The sequence below is a fragment of the Mus musculus genome, chromosome 16 (assembly GCF_000001635.26).
Source record: "Mus musculus strain C57BL/6J chromosome 16, GRCm38.p6 C57BL/6J".
Lineage (NCBI taxonomy): Eukaryota > Metazoa > Chordata > Mammalia > Rodentia > Muridae > Mus > Mus musculus.
The window spans coordinates 26,580,691-26,601,038 of NC_000082.6; the positions used below are offsets into that span (position 1 = coordinate 26,580,691).

Genomic DNA, 20,348 nt, shown 5'->3' on the forward strand with positions numbered 1-20,348 from the left:
GACTCAATTTCTCAAATAAACAAATTAATAAGACACAGTTAAGTAGTTTGAGGGTGGGGCAGACAAGGAGGTGGCAAGGAGCAAGGCCTGTGAGAAGAGACAAGTATGGTTGGCAGATTGCCTTTGTTGGGGATACTCTGAAATGAGGACCGTGTTTGAAGGGCCTTGTTCTCGAGGAGGCTTTTGAACAAGGAAACTGATGTAAGGAAGACCATTATACAGATCCTCAGATGATTACATAACTGCAGTGTATAGTAGAGATGGCAGCTAAAGCTTTTCTAAGGACCCGGTGATAGGAGAATGACGGAATAGAAAATTATTTTCTTCTGTAATCGATTATTCCATTCAATCACCAATGCATTCTTCTTTGTCAGCTTATTCGTCTTGAATGCTAGCTTTTTTGCCTCTCATTATACTAGTGGCTGATTATGATAGTGGACGATACTGATAATGTCCTACTGTCATGATGGGTGCTCTCTTTCCTGTGTCCCCTACTTCTAGCAGAGCAAGATAGGGCTCCTGACTAAGGAGAAGGCTGTGCTGCCGCTGGTTCCTGTTGCTCTAGGAACTCGACACATGGTGGGTTCTCTGGGGTGCAGCCTTAATCGACTCATGGCCATTAGTATGTGACAGGTGAATACACAGACCAAAGGAACCGTAGGCTAGGACCCACTTGGGTTGCAGGACCGCGATCTTCAGTGGAGCACAACGGTGCGCTTAGGTGTGCAGAGGCTCTGGACCTGCTCTGAGTATTTTGGTCTTGAGACCAACCGGCTGCAGGGCTAGCCCTTCCTTGCACGTTCCGCCCCAGCCCCAGTGGCCCACGCGGTGGCACCCAGCGCAGCCTGGCATCCGCCAGCGGGCGGACCCCACGCGGCTCCTCCTCGCGGCGGGCGGGACTGCCCCGCGTGCGGCCCCAACCCTAGCCTTGGGAAGCCCGGATCGCGGGCGGAGCGCGATTCACCGCGTGGGTGGAGTCTGTGACTGGATCCCAGGGCCAATCGCGCGGTGGCGGGGGAGGAGCTCCGGAGGGGGAAAAAGAAAGTGCGGCGGAAAGTAAGAGGCTAGTCGGGGAAGGCTGCCAGCATCTGGCTTTCCTAGGTTCGGCTTGGACCAGGGCGCTGAAAGAGGCAGTGGTCGGCCACCCTGCATCCATCTGGTCGCTGTCGCCGAGCCTGCTGGGCTGGCCCGATAAGGTGAGTCTTGCTCTGCAGGGAGGGCTGGGTTGAAATGGCCAGCCGCAGTAACTCCGGGTAGTAGGAATTCTTGTAGATCGTCTTCCACAACCCTTCTGGTTTACAGACAGCAAAACTGAGACACGGAGCGAGACTGTGGCCAGGCTAAACAAATCACACTACTAACTAGTAGGGCGGTCGGGGTTCGAACTTAGCAAATTGGAGGCCTATTTCGCCCGGGGCTGTGCGGGTTCTCAGGCTTTTGAGGGATCTATTTCAGGGTCCTTGTGCCTAGGGTTCTCAGGAGTGCCGCTGTAAGCTTGAGGCGAGCAGGAGGCTGTGTCCCAGCACACCCACTCCATCACATCGTAGCTCGCAGTCCCAGCTATGACAGCCCTGGGGAGAGGCTGCCAGCAAGCAGCCTTGCTAGCTCCTTTCCTGACCTGCTTTTTTTTTTTTTTTTTTTTTTTTTTTTCTTCTGAGGGACGTTCCTGCCTAGGGTCTCTTTCAGGCAGTGAGTTCAGGAAGAAGGAAGAGACTACAGGTGCTGGCCACCACTCTCCCAGCCTTGGAGATAGCAGGAACTGTTTTCCTTGAGGGGTGGGGGTGGTGGGCAGGACATGGGATGCCTGTCCTTTAGAACAGCTGGTGCCTGAAGCCTCCTTCTACCTCTAAGTCCTAATTGGGAATAGGGAAGCCTAGTTAAAGAGAAAATCAAAAACACGAAAGCGAACTTCTGCTGTTTCCATTAGGAGACAGTTGCTCCCTTCCCTCCGCAAACCCACTGATTGTGAAATTGTGAACCAAGGCGCTACGGAAAACATTAGATGCTTTTCCATGCAATAAGCTATGGTTACCAATAAGCTGAAAAGGTTATCTTCTGTCTGTGCCTTTGCCTTGTGTTGGCTGTGTAAATTTGGGCAGTTTAGCTCACCTTTCTGAGACTATTTCAAGTAGCAAAATGGACACTAGAATGCCCCCTGTGAATCCTAGGGGTAGTTAGGAGGATGAAATAGAACAGTTCAAGTGACATGTTCAGAGTGGTGCCTGGCCTGGCGACTTTGGCAAATATTGCTCTGTACTAATATTGGCTTCACTGGGTTTGAGAAGGGTTATTTTCTACTACCTTGGTGTGACTTTTTTTTTTAAATCTAAAAGTAGAATGATATTTAGCCTTTAGAGTTTGAGCATTTAAAAATATTTTTTGCATTCAATTTTGTGTGTAGGTGGGTACATGTGTGTACGTGTGTGGGGAGGTCAAAGGACTGTGTGTGTGTGTGTGTGCATGCACATGATGCACATGTGTGTGGAGGTCAAAGAAAATTTCTCAGGAATCCTATCTCTCCACCATGTGGGTGGAACTCTTCTGGTGTTCAGGTTTGGGGGCAGTCATCCTTACCTGGCAGGCCCGAGCAGTTCTTTACAGTGCTTTCTAAACATGGTCCACAGGTAGACTCGCTTGATCATTTGATGTTTGAGCAATGCGAATTTCCTCCTCCTTTTGAGGTCAAGCCTCCAGCCTGGGAACTGCCTTGATAGGAGGCATCCTGCATTGGCAAAGAAGGTTTTTAATGTTTGATAAAGGATGAAAAAGACAAGGAGAAGAAGCTTGAAGTTATAGCAATGCCTTCCATTGCCCCAAGCCTTCTAGTCCTGTTCTTTGGTCCATCTCTACTTCATATTCTGTAGCTAATATCAAGAAGCAAGGGGATTTTTGTATATTGTTCAGTAACACTGGGTAAGTTCAGTCTCTTCTGGATACTAATTGGCTTTATTTAAACCCAAGCACACACATATGCTCACATGAGCCTTCCTGTGTTACTTGTCTTTTAAAATGAAGCAGCTTCCATAGATACCTCCACCTGACTTGCATGACAATTGATTTTATTTTGATCCATATGATTATTTACTACCATCTACTGGCCACAGTGCAAGTCCCTGAAATGAGTAGTTAGCATTTATAAGGGGCTGCCTCCTTCCTTCACAGTCCACAGCACTTGCCTGCAGTATTGATGAACTCCAGGGAAAGGGCGGGATACATCTTGAGAGGAGGTGAGGGTTTGCTGATGTCCAGTAGGTACCTCCCATACCAGACATTGCCACAAGACAGGGACACATCTGTTTGTCACCTTACTCTTTGTGCTCGGATTGTGGTGACGCGCCACAATATGATTTAATGTGTGCCTTATAAACTAGGGACTTGTGGGGATAAGGGAACTGTTCAAAATGAGGTCAAACAAGGGCTTGGGATGGGCATTGAAGGCAAAGTCTCTTTGCTTCTGGGTTTTTGAAGAAAGCATACTGAGGTTTATCATTCCTGATACATGTTATTATAACCAAACTGTGTGTGTGTGTGTGTGTGTGTGTGTGTGTGTGTGTGTGTGTGTGTATAGAACTTTAAAATCTCCAAGTGTGTTCCTCACACATTATTTTCCTTGTTACTTTCAATAGGCCTTGGGGATGCTCATGGCAGACTTCATAATAGTGGCAGATCCTGGGGTTTGGTCAAAGCTACTTGACTTTAAATTCTGTACCTGACCACCCTTGTGTGTTACTGGGAAAAGTGTTTCAACTGTCGGAGCTTCTGTTTTATCCAGTTTTGAAATGACTTAATGCTTATGCTAGGCTCTCATGTGAAGATGAAGTTCTGTGCATAATATCAAGTGTGTGCAGTAGAGGACTGCTCATTAAATCATACCTTCTCTTAGCTTATCACAATTCCTGAGAAAGAAAATTAAAGTGAGATTTGAAGAAACAAGAGGTTTCCAGGGATCACATGGTGGATGAATTCCTGTCCTAGGGGCCAAGTTCCTGCCCTTGAGTTCTCCTTCAGTTTCCTTCAGGCCCTTCCCCGTCACACCTTGACACCTCTCCCACAGAACTTGAACAGCATGTCTTCATTCTTAGATTGACCTTATTTGGTTGGTGATTTCAGGTCACAAAGTGCTTACTTCATTGATAAGCGAACAATTCTTCAACATGGCTCTATAAAGTTTGTGGAGTTGACTCCGTGTAGAGTTTACGCTGATGCTTTATGAAGGCCGCATTCCCTTCCCATCTATTTCATGGGATGCACCTTCAGACACTAGGAGGAAAAATACTCTCAAGACACAGTGATCAGGGTTATGTCAGGTTGACCTCCCTGTTCAGGATGGCTTCTTCCTCCTGCCTTCCTGTGATTGGTTGCCAGCACTGTGATAAAGTTCAAGCATCACAGGTGGTCTAATGGTCTTCGGTTTTCTCACCACTTCCCGGGATAGAGGGGAATGGAGAGAACATGTGATGTTTAATCTTCACTGTCAAATTTACAGAACATAAAATCTCTTAGATTTGTGAGTAAACACTTGGGTGTGTGGCAGGGAAGGGCATTCCCAGAGAGGAGTAGTTGCAAATGAGATGATCCACCCTGAATACAAACATCATCCCTTGGTATGGAGGCTTAGAGAGAATAAAAGGATAAAAGAAAATGTCAGCAGAACAGTTGCTTTTCTCTCTCTCTGTGTGTGTGTGTGTGTGTGTGTGTGTGTGTCCTTGTTAGCCATGATGTAAGCAGCAACTCTGCACCAAACAAAGCCTTCTACTCCAGTGATGTTTTGTCCTAGAGCACAGGCCCCAAGCAATGATACAGTACACCTCATCCAAAACTAACCGCTCCTCCACTAAGGATTCCATGTTAGGTATGTTGGTTGCAAGAGCAAAAGGCTAACTATAAAGTATGCAAAAGCAGCATTTCCAGGGAACCAATTCTCACCATTACCAGTAACCACTGCTCTAGAGTTTCAGTCCTCCTTGTAGGAACTGATAGCTTCAGGCATGAAGAGGAAGATGAAGAACATCAATGAAGCTATTTGTCCAATGGAGATTTTTCCTGAGTCAGGCTTCTCTCCTCTGTAGCTAATGGGCAAGCTTATTAATGCACTTCTAGGAGAAATGTTTAGCCATCTGGGATCCGATTTCTACCGTTGCCCCAAAGTAGATGCCCCAAGGTAGATCTTACGTGCTATAGTTAGGGAAGCAGAGCATTGCTCGAGGAACTCAGAGGATGGGGCTGAGGGAAAACGAAAAGGTTATCTTCAGCATACACATGGATTCATTTGTTGCTCAAATTCTTCAGGCCTTGGCACAGATGTATGATCTAGTGAGTCATTGCTGCCTTGCTTGTGACATATTAAAGAGAGCCTCCTACTGTGCTCTGTGACCATTTTGGAATTTGTTCCATAGGGGGAAAGAAAAAAAAAAAACACCAAAGAACAAGAAGGTTACAGAACACTTGGTGTTTGATATTTTGGAGTATATATGCAGGTTAGCCACTTGTTTGTTCATTTATTTGTAATGTAGAATATGTAATCTGTTATGATGGAGTGGCTAGCAGAATTTCTCAACCATGAGTTCTAGGCTCTGACTGGCATCTGAAGCAAGTGATTGTCTCTCTGTCTCTCTCATTCTACTTCCTTTTTTTTATTTATTTGTTTGTTTGCTTGTTTTTTGATATAGAGACTAATATAGTCCAGGCAGGCTTCATATTTGCCCTATAGCCAAAAGTGATCTTGAATTTCGGATGATTTTCTTGATATCTCCCCAACCCCAGCACATTTTTTTTGATGGGAAATATTCCATCAACACTAACTTTTCTGTTCACAATCTCTTCCATTTATCAATCTGATCAACTGTAGCCTTCAATAGGTAGCAGCGATCTTTTATTCACTCTTGTGATGTTTGTGCAGAACGTTTTTCCTACACTCTAATCCCTGAGACGATTCTGTGTGTTCTGTATTGGGGACACTGGGGTTCATGGCCCGTGCCATGTAGCACGGATCTAGTAATGCTTCTGACATCCATCATTTCATCTCATCTTAGAACTACAAGGAACTTACATTTTCTGACCGTGGACTAGAGTTGTATAACAGCACTTAGACTTGTGTCCCATCCCATCCACACACCAACACTATAATCCTGATGTTACATAGCCCATTTGGGGCCTAAATGTGATAGAAATGAGTAACCAGTCCCCAAGCTTATTCTTCCACGTCACACTTCACCCCTTCTTTAGAATCAGTTCAACTCTCGAATTCTATAATTATATGGCTTTTTGTTTTGTTTAGTTTCTTCTTCTTCCTCTTATTCCTCTTCCTCCTCTTCCTCTTCCTCTTCCTCCTCCTCCTCCTTCTTCTCAAATATAAAGTAGTGGGGGAAAAACGAACTAAAGAGAAAATACTTTGTCTGATGCTCAAATTTATATTCCTACCAAAAAGGAAAAAGCAAGAGAAATAAGCACTTACATGTAATCTTATCTTTTCTTTTAGGCACAAAATAACTATTGTATTTATAACTATTATATCTTTATGTAAATATGGCTGTCAATCACCTATCACATATCTATCTATCTATCTATCTATCTATCTAGCATCTATCTATTATCACTGCATATTTATTATCATCTATGTATCTGTTCATTTATCTAGAATTGTATCACTTTTTCAAGTAAAGGAAAAGAAATGTAGAGAAGCATACAGATTGGACCAAGCTTATGTGGCCTGCAAAGATCAGAACATGCTACAGTCCAAGGCCTTTGGTCTACTTTGCTATATTTCTTAGATGTTGCATTGTAGAGTCTGTAGGCCTATATAGCTGCTTTTATAGTTCCCCCTATTGTGCCCTCTGCTGTAGTCTTGCTGCTTTTACTGTCCTCTTTCCTTCCAAATCCTTTCCCAATTTAACCCAGTTCACAAAATTCCACTTAAGTGCTCATGTCACCTTGTATATGTGTTTTCATATTGAAAGCTGTGGGCTAATCACATACTTTCCCTCTGTCTCTGATCAATACGTAGACAATGCCTTGTCCAAACAAGAGATAAACTGAATGATTGATAGATCAATAGTAGATGCTATAGGCCCCTAATTAGCTTCCTTCCACTCTATCACAGAATTGCTTATTTTAAGTGTTGCTTCTATAAGACAAATTATTTTAAATTTTAAAAATGTTGTTATAAGATCAGATGAGTGATAAAGAGTCACAGACTCTAAGAAGTATAGACATCACTACCGCAGGGATGGGGAGCATATTACATTTCTTTCTAATAAAGGATGTTTTTCAGTGAACAGTAAAGGAAGTCCAGTCTTGTTTGTCCTGACCCCGAGGGTACTGTCAAGTGTCTAGTACATAGCCCTGAGTGAAAGAAGTTTCCATGGAAGTGGGCCACTGCAGTGAGCATGGATCTTATGATTTCTAAAGCTGGTGGCAAACCCATCCCCCGCTATTCTGTAATGTAACTGGCTTCAGTTGTGCCGAAGGACAGGCAATCCTTTTTTTCTAGCTTCCGTCCAGCAGGTGCTTCTCCTTTCTACCTGAGAGGAACCTGTCAGCTGTCCTTATGATTTTGCTCATTCATTAGTCTCTCAATCAATTTCAAAGTGAACAGAAAAAGAGAAGAAAGCACGTTATAAATTCAGGTATCCGAAGATGTTCTTTTCATTGACAGCAAAATCCTTTAAGCCAGTTATTGTTGGAAGCTATTGTGACTTAAATTGTGGCTCTGTGACACAGGTGGCTTAGACATCAGATGACCTTTCTGGAATTGACTTTGGAGAGGTTATTTGCTCTGCTTCTGCCTTATCATCACTGTCATTTCTACAATAGGATAATAAAACCCACCTATATTGTCTTGTGTTTGGTAGGCGTCAGTCATATGCAGTGATTTGTTAAAAGCCTGTTGCATGAGCTCATTGGCCTCTGTCATAATCAATAGCAGTGATAATATTTCCCAGGCATGTCCATGTGGATATTAGATACAACAATAAAGGATGCTCTGTGTTTAAATACCAACAGTTTTTGTTTATATATTTCATTTCAATTTAGTAATATTTGTTATGACATTCATATATGCACATAGATATAAAATTATTATTATGTAAAATTGAAAGCTCTTTGGTAATTGAATCGGACTTTGCTCACATGTTTTATTCCCAGTCTTAAAAAGACTAAACGGGACTGGTGAGATGGCTCAGTGGGTAAGAGCACCCGACTGCTCTTCCAAAGGTCCGGAGTTCAAATCCCAGCAACCACATGGTGGCTCACAACCATCCATAACGAGATCTGACTCCCTCTTCTGGAGTGTCTGAAGAAAGCTACAGTGTACTTACATATAATAAATAAATAAATACATAAATACATAAATAAATCTAAAAAAAAAAAGACTAAACATTTGCTAAGGCCTTTGGGTGCAGTAAGCATTGGAGCAGAGCCTTGGGTCATCTTCCTTTCTACCTCTTAATGCATGACCAACACCATATTCCTCCCAGTCCCCAGCCAGTCAGCCCACCAGCCTAGCATGGATTTCTTCTGTAGGTCTGCTATTGGAAACTGAAGAACAAGGATGTGGACAGAACACTTTCTTAGGTAGCTGCTTTGAATGTATGGCTGTAGAGTAAGGTGTAGGCGAGAGTGCAAGGCTGAGAGCAGAGCTTTATTCTTACAACAAAGGTGCCTGCACATCATAGTCTGTGGGGCGTCACAGTCGCAGACACTTGGCAGGCTTTAGTAAGAGTCATGGCGCTATGGATCCATAAAGGGACCTCTGTGTCTGGGGGAATATGGATCCACATTAGTTTTCTGACTACAGACTCCTCCATGCTCTAAAATCCAGGTTTGCAGATGAGAAGAGAAAGGAGTCAGCTGAGTGAGGTATATATACATTTGCTGTTTTGGAAGTAAAAATAGAGCCTTAAAAATATAAAGCAAACTCTGTATCACCATAATAGTTTGCAATATATATATAATCCTATATAATTATATATTATATTTATACATAATATAATAGATATTATATGTTATATTCTATTATATAATTAAAATATAACACACATATGAATATAACATATTATGCAAAATAAATATGATATATGTATAATTCTGAAATCTTTGCCTTCTCTTTTGATTCTAGAATTATGAATGTACCCTTTTTGAGCTTCTCAAAATTGTTCATGAGAGAATGTTAGTTCTTATTAAAATAAAGTTCATTCAAGTTTTAGAAATGACTATGAATCAAGAATGACAGCACACATAAAGCAACGCTTCTCTGGAAAGTTTGACTTTAGTTTTACAATTGCAGAGTGTGACTGATGGAGAAAGGACTTGAATTGAAACAGTTGTTGAAAAGTTGGAGCCATTGGATTCAGGATAAGATTCAAGTCTTAGACACTGTATCCTTAGCCTGTTTAGACTTAGGTCTCTTATCTATAAATTTATAGCCAGCGTATTCCATTTATGCCCTACATTTGTCTATCAAATCTCCACACATTATTTAATCATTGTATTTATTTAGTCTACTGTTTATTTTTGTTCCAGCCTCACTTGAAAGCAAAATATACATGGTCACGCGCATGTGTTTACTATCACATTGGAGGAGGCTAGAAATGTGTCTAGAGATGTTTCCCAGTCATGACTCAGTGATGAACAAACAAGTATATGGGTAGATGCCAATGTGATTATTTGTCCCCAAGAGGTATAAAGAAATATCTAGAACTGGATAAGAAAATAAGTGGTATATGTGTATATATAATACTGAAACAATTTGGTACATGTATATACACACATATATGTATATACAAACATAAACATGTGCATATATACATATATTTTGTATATGTGGTGTATATATATGCATATATATATATGCATATATATAGTGTGTGTGTGTGTGTGTGTGTATGAATACATTAATATAGGCAGATGTGTTGAGGATTTTATTTAGAATCCTTAATGGTGACATATGACATATGCATGTGTGTGTGTGTGTGTATATATATATATATATATATATATATATATATATCTGATCAGCCATATCTTTTTGAGTTGTCTAAATCTGCCACTGCAAACAAAGGCATTAAATACTTTCTTGTTTGGATGCAATAGTATCAATCTGGGAGGAAAGTTAAAGAGCTATCTATCTATCTATCTATCTAAAATGATTTAATAGAGAGGAAAGTAGTTTACAAGAGATGAAAGCAAAACAAGAAGAATGAGGACAATTTTTAATGAGGTAGTCAGAAAAGTCTGTGAAGAAGCCAAGATACACCTGAGGTCATTGCTGAGGTGAGGCTTGGGTTATGGAGACATCTGGAAATAAAGTTTTGTGGTAGTCAGGGGTAAGAATAGAGCCGCCCAGCTGCAGTAGTAAGGAGCCTGAATATCCCATGAAGGACTGTGGAATGTCAACACAGGGTAGGGCAGGGAGGTTAACAGGGAATGAAGCCAAGCAAGTGATTCACCTGAGAAACTGATAAACCAGCCTGACCTGGCACGAGCAGCTGTGAGCAGATGAGAAAGGCAACTTAGTTCTAGAGAAAGACTCTAGTTCTCACTAGAACATCTTAAAAGAAAAAGAAAATAGGTAAAATAGGCAAAACTGGCTTCCTTTGGTTTTCCTCCAATGAATCTATCTCCTTTCCAAGTGCGTTAAGTACTGAAGGAAACGTATGCATGTTGCTCAATTCAGCTCAGCTGGGAACTTTACAGTCCTGTGTAGGAGGTTTATGTAAGCAGTTCCCCCAAAACACTGAGGCTAGGATCATTTCCTTGTAAATCTTCAACTACCAGGCTTTGAACCCTGCTGTGCTGAAGAGTGGGAATATAAAATCCACTTAAGATGAGTCTCTTTACACTGACTCCATGAGTTTCAACAGTTCCTACCCTTGTCTAGAAGTGGCTTGCAGGCAATTTCCTTGTGGAGCCTTATGGGCCTGTACATATACTGTTTCATTATTGCATCTTAATATGAGTTTCAAATATTTTGGCAATACATGCCAGGTACTGTTTCATGTGACTTATAGCTATTCATTGTTTTAAAAGCTTAGAATTACCCCATGAGGCAGGTATAGTTATAGCTAACATTCTGCGGAAGAGGAATGAAGGTCCAACCTTGTAGAATTGATCACTGGTCAAGCCTGTACAAGGACCCTATCCCTTACTGAGTTAGAGATGACCTTAATATTTGTCCCACCTACTCCTTGTTGCTTAATTTAAGAGAAATAATTCAATAAGTGTGTTTAATCTAGGAATCAATATGTGGTCTGTTCTTTGAGATTACATCTCTTCATTAGCATTTAGTGATAAAAACCTGGGCTTTGGGCTGAGATAATCTAGGCAAGGGAATCACAGCAGCACCCTGGGATTGGTAAAATTACTGCATCTCTCTAAGTGCGCTCCCTCATCTGTGCTCTTGGCCATTTTGGAGATTAAATAAAATATACATTATAAAGAATTCAATTAGTACTCAGTCCATTTTTGCTGTTGTTATGATGTTTTTGGACTAAAATAACATGCATATGCTTATGTACACAGGGAATTTTTCAGTTGTGCTTGTTTTAATCGCTCCCCTTCAAAACTTAGAGCCAAATATCCGTTCATAATCAGCGATGCTAATTTTATTTCTGGGCCCACTCTGGCATCTTGCTCAGAGCAAACATGCCTTGTGGGTTCTGAAAAGCCATGTTATTGGAAGAACAGACAGGTTCTGGGGTTGCATGGGAGCAAAAGATGTGTTGAGACCTGTAGACATTGCTTCTAATCTCACCTATCATTCTCTGGACTGCTTCTGCCAAGCTGGAAAGTTATTTTGTGTTCTAGCACTGACTGCGGGGCATCTTGAGTCATAAGGCAAAAAAGCTGTGCATGTCCAAGACTTTTCTCCAGATAACACTTATGGAGGTCAGTTTATGGAGCTGCAAATGTAGAACCTAAGGCTGGTCCAAGTCTATGTGCTGGGAGCTGTGCCCAAGGCTTTGGATTCAGTACCCTGTGTAACCACTGCTGCAAAGACTATAAATTTTAGTTGTATACCTGATTTAGAAACTAACTAACTAACTAACTAACTAATAACCAAACCAAAACAACAAATCATTTCTACCGTTACCTCCACATATGCATTATGGGCTTTGATTATAAATAAAATCAGATATCTCTTACATTTAATTTGCTTTATTTTTCTTAAAGACAATCTGTGCAGGCTAGCAGCACCAGGGGAGCTCACCCTGTAATGAAGAGATGTTTGACAGAGAAATGAGACAAAGCTAAGTCAAGAAGATTTTCTTTGCTTGGAAGTCTCTCTCTCTCTCTCTCTCTCTCTCTCTCTCTGTGTGTGTGTGTGTGTGTGTGTGTGTGTGTGTGTGCTTGAGGATCAGCTAATGTAGTGAGCCCAGGGCTGTTAGGTAGATGCATTTGTTTAAGTCTTTGTTAGGAGCTGAGGTGGTGATTATGTACATGCAGCTCATTTTGAGTTGCTGCAGGAGAATACCTAAAACTGAAGAATGGATGAAAAACAAGACATGCATTTCTGCGCCTTCTAGTGACTAGGAAGTCCATGGTAGAGTGACGATGCCTGGAAAACAATTGTGCTGCCTGACCTCCACACAGAAGACAGAACAACTGGACAGTGTTCCTGCACATAAGAGAAAAGGGAGCTGAACTCAGCTATATAGCATTCCACTTCCCTGATAACGAACGTGTTTCCAGCACTGTGGCATTAACATGTTTAGGAATGCAGAGAGAGCTCTTTCTGGTTCATCACCACCTAAATGACACACCTGTCAACAGTGCTACACTGGGAGTTAAATTTTAAACACTCCAGACTTAAGAACCTGGAGTTCCTGTAGATTTGAACCATAGCATTTGCACTCTCTCTGTTGTTGCTTATGACACGATTCAAAGGAGAAGTCTCTGTCCTCTCACATATAGTAAGGAAAACCCAGGTGTCTTAAGGAACCTAGTGTGATGATTTTCTTTGAGGAACAATAAACACACACACACACAGAGTAGAGGATCCAATTATGTCGAAAGGGTAATAAATGGCCACAAAAGGGGACCACAGGGACACAATAGAAGTCTCTAATCACGGACTTGGTGAAAGAATTGGTACAAGAGGGTATGCCAAGGCAGCACTCGCAAAGCAAAGCTAGTGAAGAGGAAGGTGGTGTGGAAGCCATGATTATTCTCTCTCTGTTACCCTAATAATCTGTTACCCACAGAAAGGACTGGTGTTCAGAGGCTTGCAGGGTCATACCTGTCTGCCTTCAGACTTGAAGGGTCATATCTTGCAGGCATCAGAGGAACAGTTGATGTAGTTTCCATTTAGAAAGTGAGCCAGCAGTGACCAGTGATGTGCTCAGCTGGGGTGCTCCAAAGGCATTAAGGACACTGCTCCAGGCTGCTGTAGGACACAGCCCATTGTGAGCCATAGTGACTTCAACTTGTATCCTCAACTCTAATGACATAAATCTATAGCTATGTACCTTCTTCACAAGTCCAAAAGATGTTTTTCTCTCACGCGTGAAGAGCAGAAATGTACACATAGTGGGATGCTGGCATTGATTGTGACCATGCTATTATCATCTTGAGAGGACAAATTCCATAAAGAAAGCTGCTTCTTTGCATCAGTAACCCAATGCGTTTTTTTTGGCTTTCCTAAGTGGCAGAAGGAGCATTTTCTGTTGCATAGCCAAGAGCCTAGCAATTTACAAGATGCTTGTGTATCTCTTATGCCACTTGACTTGATCACAGCTCTGTCAGGTCAGTTTGTTCTCATTTGGACATGAGAACACTGTAGCTCAGAGGTTGAAATGACTATCAAGTGGCCACTCAGCCCTTGGTAATTGCATCATATTTGTTGGAGTTCTGCATGTTCCATGAGCATCCTTCCCTGCTAACCTTCCATCTCTCACCACCCCTGCCCAACAGCGTTGTTGGAACACATCATTGTTTATGTTGTGTCCCTGTTCTAAAGGTATCTATAGCACTTAGATATGGTCCCTTTCAAGGTCCCTTCCCACCGAAACAGCAGGTTTCCAGTATCCCAAGTGGCACTGCTCCTTCACCTCCCCTGTATCATTTTAAAAGATTCCATCAAAGGCAAGGTAAAGTCGAAAGTGTCTGTTTCAAAGGGTTACCTAGCAAGTGCTCAGATGCCCTGGTGTGCACATCCTCCACTGGGGCCATTTCCTAAGTCTTCGCAGTCAGCACTTCTAGGTCACACCCTTTGAGTATTTACAATTTGTATATGCTGGCTTCCTATGTGTCAAGATGCAGCTGAACTTACTCATTTGCCTTGACTCATTTAAAACAGATACTTAACATCCAGTGCCACATTGCCTGAGAGTCAAGAAGTTAGAGATTAAATGACCTGGGATCACCACTCAGTGTAGAGAAGTCTAGCGCAAAAATATTGGAGGTGCCTATATGGTCTGCTCTTTCTGTTGCTAATGACAGAAGTGTGGAACTTCAGGGAACTTGAGGAAGTGTACAGAAAGCAAGCTTGCACAAGTGCCATTGTGTGGAGTATATCTCAGGGAAGACTAGATTGCTAGGGTCGAAAGACTCCGTGTCTGGCTTTGCAAATAAGCTATTGAGGAATATGCCCTGCTCAGAACCAGCCAAGCCTATTTATAACTAGCCTTCCAAGGTCTCATATAGGTACTCTTAATGCAATGTGCTTTTTCTCTTGGCTCAGTACTCACAGAAGACTTATAGTCCCACTATTATACATGGGTTTCCAACTCCTTATATTTATTACAGTGTTTGGGGAAATATGTAGGAGAATCAAAGATTAGCCTTCTCATAGTGATAAGAAAAAAAAAATAATAACACTAGCACCAATGACTGAGTGCTGACTCTGTGCCAGGTGCTAAACAAGCTATACACACTCACTCGTGAACACACACACACACACACACACACACACCAACACTATGATGAGGAACTTTCCTGACTATCTTGCTTAGACTGAGGCTTAGCATGGCTGCATAGCTTGAATGGCTGTGGAAGAGATGCTGGATCTGTGTGGCACTAAAGCCAGTCTTGAAGCCCTCAAACTTGCTGCAGGGCACTAAGCCTTACCCCACATCTCCAGGCTCCTCTGTAGTTTTCTTCTGCTTATTCCTGAGCGTTTTGTAATAGAGACATAGTTAATAGGCTGGTGTGTCTGACAAGTTTCCTAGAAATTCACAGGGGGCTGAGCCAGCCCCACTGGCCCTTAGCACTTCTGGCCTCCTACCGCTTTCTTTTTTTCCCCCTCTTTATCAGTTTTTTTTGAGACTCCATCCCCATGGGAGATACCTTAATGTATTGCTGACATTTTAATGACATTTCCATATCCAGGGTATGTTTTTCTCATCCTTGGGGTTGGAGAGGGAGCTAGCCTGGTTCCTCCGGTTTGGAAAATGAGCTTTGGGGAGATACGAAAATTCTGTGGTGACAGCTAGATCCAGATGTTTCTGTTGTCTGACCTTGTTGCAGAGATCTCAGGCAGGGTTGTTACACACAGTCACCCAGTGACAGAGGACCCGGAACCAGCTCCATATATTAACACTTCTTTAGAGAGAAGGCCATGTGAAAATGAGGTCGGTAACTGGTTCTCTATCACAACAGATGTTAAAGAGAGCCTAAACAGCAACTTGGCAAGGACTTTAGAGGAAATTTTGAATATTGGGGGGAAAAAACAAAAGAGTCTGAATCAAAATGACATTTAAGTGTCTTTCCGGGATGGAGAGTCTGTCTTGAATTCACTTAGAAACTTTATATTGGGAATAAAGGTTTCCCCTTGTTATAATTAATACCAACTAGAGATGCCTCCCCCTCCCTCCCCCGCTGTGCTGCCCTGTTTGGAACAACTACTCAATTTAAGATGGGGACTTAGGATGGGGAAGGACGCTGCTCCTTCTCATGTGGCAGCCCAGCCTGTCAGAATGGAGGACTTGTGTTTGGGTCTGGCACCGTTCCGTCAGGCCCCCTGACCAGCCCAGTCCTGTCTGTGACCAGAGCACGTGGGAAGTGCATATCCGTGTAGGAAAGCCACCCACTGGCTGCCCGCTCTGGACTGATTTTCTTTCTCCCTTTCTTTCTTTCTTTCTTTCTTTCTTTCTTTCTTTCTTTCTTTCTTTCTTTCTTTCTTTCTTCTCCTCCCTCCCTCCCTCCCTCCCTCCCCTCTTTCTCTCTCTCTCTTTCTTTCTTTCTTTCTTTCTTTCTTTCTTTCTTTCTTTCTTTTTTAAACTTTGTATTCTTGACTGCAGCCTTGCCTAGGGCAAAGCCCTTGAAGGAACAGTGGCACACCCAGACCCATGTTCCAATCAGACCAGACAAGCACCCCCTGAAAAAAATATCCCCCCTTTGCAGCTGGCAAGAGATGAAAAAGTGTCTTTCAGAGAGGTTTCTTCTTGTCATTTCAAAGGCAAGCTGCTAGCAGGCCAGGGTGTCAGGGATATAGCCACCGTCGTCACCCTGTTTTCTTTCAGCCTTTTCAGTTGCTTTATTACCGGCTCCAAAGCTCTGCTGTTCAAAAATGATAATCCCCTAATGTCAGAATTCAGGCAGTTTATTCACTCTTGACTCTCGACGGAAGGGATATTTCTCTGAGAGTTGGATGGTCAGTGTCTCTGAGTTACATAAGATGATCTGGCCCGTCATGCTTACAGATGCCTCACGAGCCACGAGCCACTACAGCTTCATCAGATGAGATAGGCCATCTCAGGATGTTTTGTTCAAGTCTAATCACACTGGGGGATCTCAAAACTATGCATTTCTATCCCTTATCAGGGAGCCCCAGCATGCTCAGATAGCTTCAGTTAGGTCAGTCCAACTGTTGCCAATAAATAAAAATGTTACAAACTTGCTAGCTGCGGGAACTCCACAGGGACCTGTTCAGAGCTGCCTGTAGGAAGTTTGGCCAAGATTTCCCATGTGCGCCATAAATCTTAACTGTGTGATGGGAAAGAAAGACGGCTTCAGCTTCTTCAGCAGCTTGCTTAGTGGGAGCCCGGAAGCTAGCTCTCTCTCTCTCTCTCTCTCTCTCTCTCTCTCTCTCTCTCTCTCTCTCTCTCTCAATGCAGGACCCTTGCTTGTTTAGAAATAAATCTTTCTTGGCATCTAAATGGCACGTTATTTTTAGGGGACATTTCACAGAGGTTTTTTTTTTGGAGGAAGCATGGTTTCATCATCTGAGAAAGGCCTGGACTGAGAGTCAAAAGACATCCTCACATTTCTACTCGAAATTTATCAGCATCCTGAAAGGCATCTTACCTCCCTCGACTTCTGTGTCCCAACAATGTTCCCAATGACATTATTGACTTCTGAGGTCCTTACTGATTTTCCAGGAGCTATCTTGGTAGATAAGAAGGGTCAGGAAATGAAACAAAATAACAGCAAATTACAGGATGCAAGCTTGGGAACGGGAGAGCACTGTTCTAAGTAATTCTCTGAAAGCCTTTGTTGTAACAGAAGACTCGAGAGGACATCCATTCAGCATTGCTCGCCACAAGGATAACCCCGTTTACCTTCTCTCTGTCTGCTGATAGCCAGTTACAAACCAGACTGAGAGCCTCTGGAAAGTTTTAAAGACCATTATGTTCAGTTTGTTCATTTAAAAAACATCCCAAGGTCCCTGTCTAGTGGTTCTCAGAGCCAGGAACCTATGCTTCCTGTCTCCTTAGCAGTGTTCATTCACACGCAATGCCTTTAGTTTAGGATGAGCGAAACTTAGAGAAAGAGTGAGTCTCTTTTATAAAAGTTGCTTGACACTGAATAAGGAAGGTTGGTGGCCAGAAGAATCCGCTAGCCAGATTTGCTTACTGCATATATGTAGAGCTTTGTTTTCCCATCAGAAACATATAGGATATATTTTCCTCCATCTCGCTCCGTGAGCATAGAAGTCGACAGATGTCTCTTTCTGTCTTTTGGGTTTTTCATCAGAAAAGCGAAGCACAGTGACTCAGGCTTAGCTCCTCCCCAGAGCTACTCACGTTCATACTTCTGATCACAGTGAAGGGGGAAAAAATCAAGTTTTCTGCAAACGAAGTCTGTGGGCATTGCAGGTCATAGGGTGTTAAGGAAAGATAAGCTTCAGTCCCTACCTACTCATTTTGAAGTCTTGGGAGGGCATCATATGTTGACATAAAATCCACGTGCCTTACACTGTAACTCTGATTCTTTCTAGCCACTCACTGATTTAGGATCAGTCTAGTGAGTTCACTCGTTTGTTCCCTTGTCCTTTGTGGCAGGTGGTCCAGCCAATGTCTTTCTCAGGCTCCTCCTCCTCCTGCTCCTCCTCCTCCTCTTTCTCCTCCTCCTCCTCCTCCTCCTCTTCCTCTTCCTCCTCCTCCTCCTCTTCTTCCTCCTCCTCTTCCTCCTCCTCCTCCTCTCCCCCTCCCCCTCCTCCTCCTCCTCCTCCTCCTCCTCTTCCTCCTCCTCCTCCTCCTCCTCTTCTTCCTCCTCCTCCTCCTCTTCCTCCTCCTCTTCCTCCTCCTCCTCTTCTTCCTCCTTCTCTTCCTCCTCCTCTTCTTCCTCCCCCTCTTCCTCCTCCTCTTCTTCCTCCTCTTCTTCCTCCTCCTCTTCCTCCTCCTCCTGCTCCTCCTCCTCCTCCTCTTCTTCCTCCTCCTCTTCTTCCTCCTCCTCTTCTTCCTCCTCCTCTTCCTCCTCCTCCTCCTCTTCCTCCTCCTCCTCCTCTTCCTCCTCTTCCTCCTCTTCCTCCTCCTCCTCTTCTTCTTCCTCCTCCTCCTCTTCCTCCTCCTCTTCCTCCTCCTCCTGCTCCTCCTCCTCCTGCTCCTCCTCCTCCTGCTCCTCCTCCTCCTGCTCCTCCTCCTCCTGCTCCTCCTCCTCTTCTTCCTCCTCCTCTTCCTCCTCCTCCTCTTCTTCCTCCTCCTCTTTCTCCTCCTCCTCTTCTTCCTCCTCCTCTTCCTCCTCCTCCTGCTCCTCCTCCTCCTCTTCCTCCTCCTCCTCCTGTTTTCTCCAAGCTCTTTTCTTCATAAATAGGTTGGCTTTCTTTGTGAACATGTCTACTTGTAAATGTCTTTTCCTTAGTTTGCTCCTTCCCTGCTTCAGCAAGGGAACCCAGATAACTAAGTTAGAATGAGAAGCAGCAGAGCCGTACTGGACAGAAAGCTGACAACTTTTTAATTTAATTTTATTTTTTCACACTGTTGCGTTCTAGTTTGTTGGCTAAAGGTTGGTGTGTCTAGTTGTTGGCTACTGGGCACTTATTGGTAGCTGATGCTATGCAGCCATTGCTCCTGTCTCTGGGAGGGAAGACTCATGCCTTTCATTATGGGGGGCCTCCTTTCCTCTTCATTCAGACATTACCATCCTTGGCCAACAGGCTCATTTCAGCTATTTACTGTGTGACATTGTAGAATGCTATTAGTGCTTTTGTTTTAAAGGAAAATAAGCCTTAGTGTGGTATGTATAAAAGGGGATTTAAAAAAAACTAATCAAAATGCTCTTAATGGGGAAATAATTGAAATACATTTTGGCGTAGTGAGGCAGTGCAACCCCATTTGGTGATTAAAAGGAGTAAAATACAGTTACATGAACTGATCTGGGAAAACATGATTGATGGTTTGTTAAGTAAAAGAGGCAAAGTTAGATCCAGGCACAATTCCTTTTCTACAGAAAGGAAACAGAAAGGGAAGACTGGGGCTCTGTTACTCTGGAAGGGAGAACTGGTGAATGCTCAAAGCAGAGCCTGGGATATGATGTGAAGTATTCACACCCAATTGAAATAAATCAGAAAGTCAGTACAAACTACCCCAACATCATGGTTAACATTTAAAACCGTACAACAAAGTTGGAAATATGTCCCCATGACTGCATATATATCTATCTCTATTCTCCTGTTATTTTTATACAACGGTTGCTTAGTTACATATCTAAACATTTATTTATTTATTTATTTATTTATTTATTTATTTATGTATGACCATGTTTGTATGTTGTGCTGTCTGCAGAATTATTTGCCTGCAGAAGCAGCTAACCTGTGACTCATTTCTAAGCCAGTGTGATCTCCCATCCCTGAGCCAGTGTTGTGTTTAAAGATTTTGTTGATTTGGACAGACACATAAAGGTCTATTAACAGAGAATTTATTAGATGCTTTTATTTGAGCTACCTTTTTTCTTTTACCACTAACAGAATTGCTAGACAGGACCCGGTCAACTTGTCCTTTAGGTGTTTGCACTATTTTGAGCTTCCTCGGCTGCCTGTGTGTCACCTCTGTCTCCTGACACTCAGTCTTGACCCTTCTTCATGCCTCTTCATGTAGGCAATGTAGGCAGCTGTGCAAAACACTATGTATTCTTATGACCTCATTTGTTTTCTTCCTTTTTTTTTTTTTTTTTTTTTGGTGATATTGTACCAT

At 42.8% G+C, this 20,348-nt stretch overlaps 1 protein-coding gene across 6 annotated transcripts in view; it reads left to right on the forward strand.

Annotated features, from left to right (window-relative positions):
- Positions 1–818: 818 nt before the first annotated feature.
- Il1rap (interleukin 1 receptor accessory protein) overlaps positions 819–20,348 on the forward strand; it is a 148,620-nt gene continuing 129,090 nt past the window's right edge. For 5 of the 6 annotated variants that reach the window (NR_152416.1, NM_001159318.1, NM_001159317.1 and 2 more), the window contains exon 1: positions 1,015–1,196. The gene's annotated coding sequence lies outside the window, so the exon portion shown is untranslated. Of the gene's footprint in view, positions 1,197–20,348 lie in introns of all 6 variants that reach the window. The other variant, XR_875736.3, reaches the window with a different exon arrangement.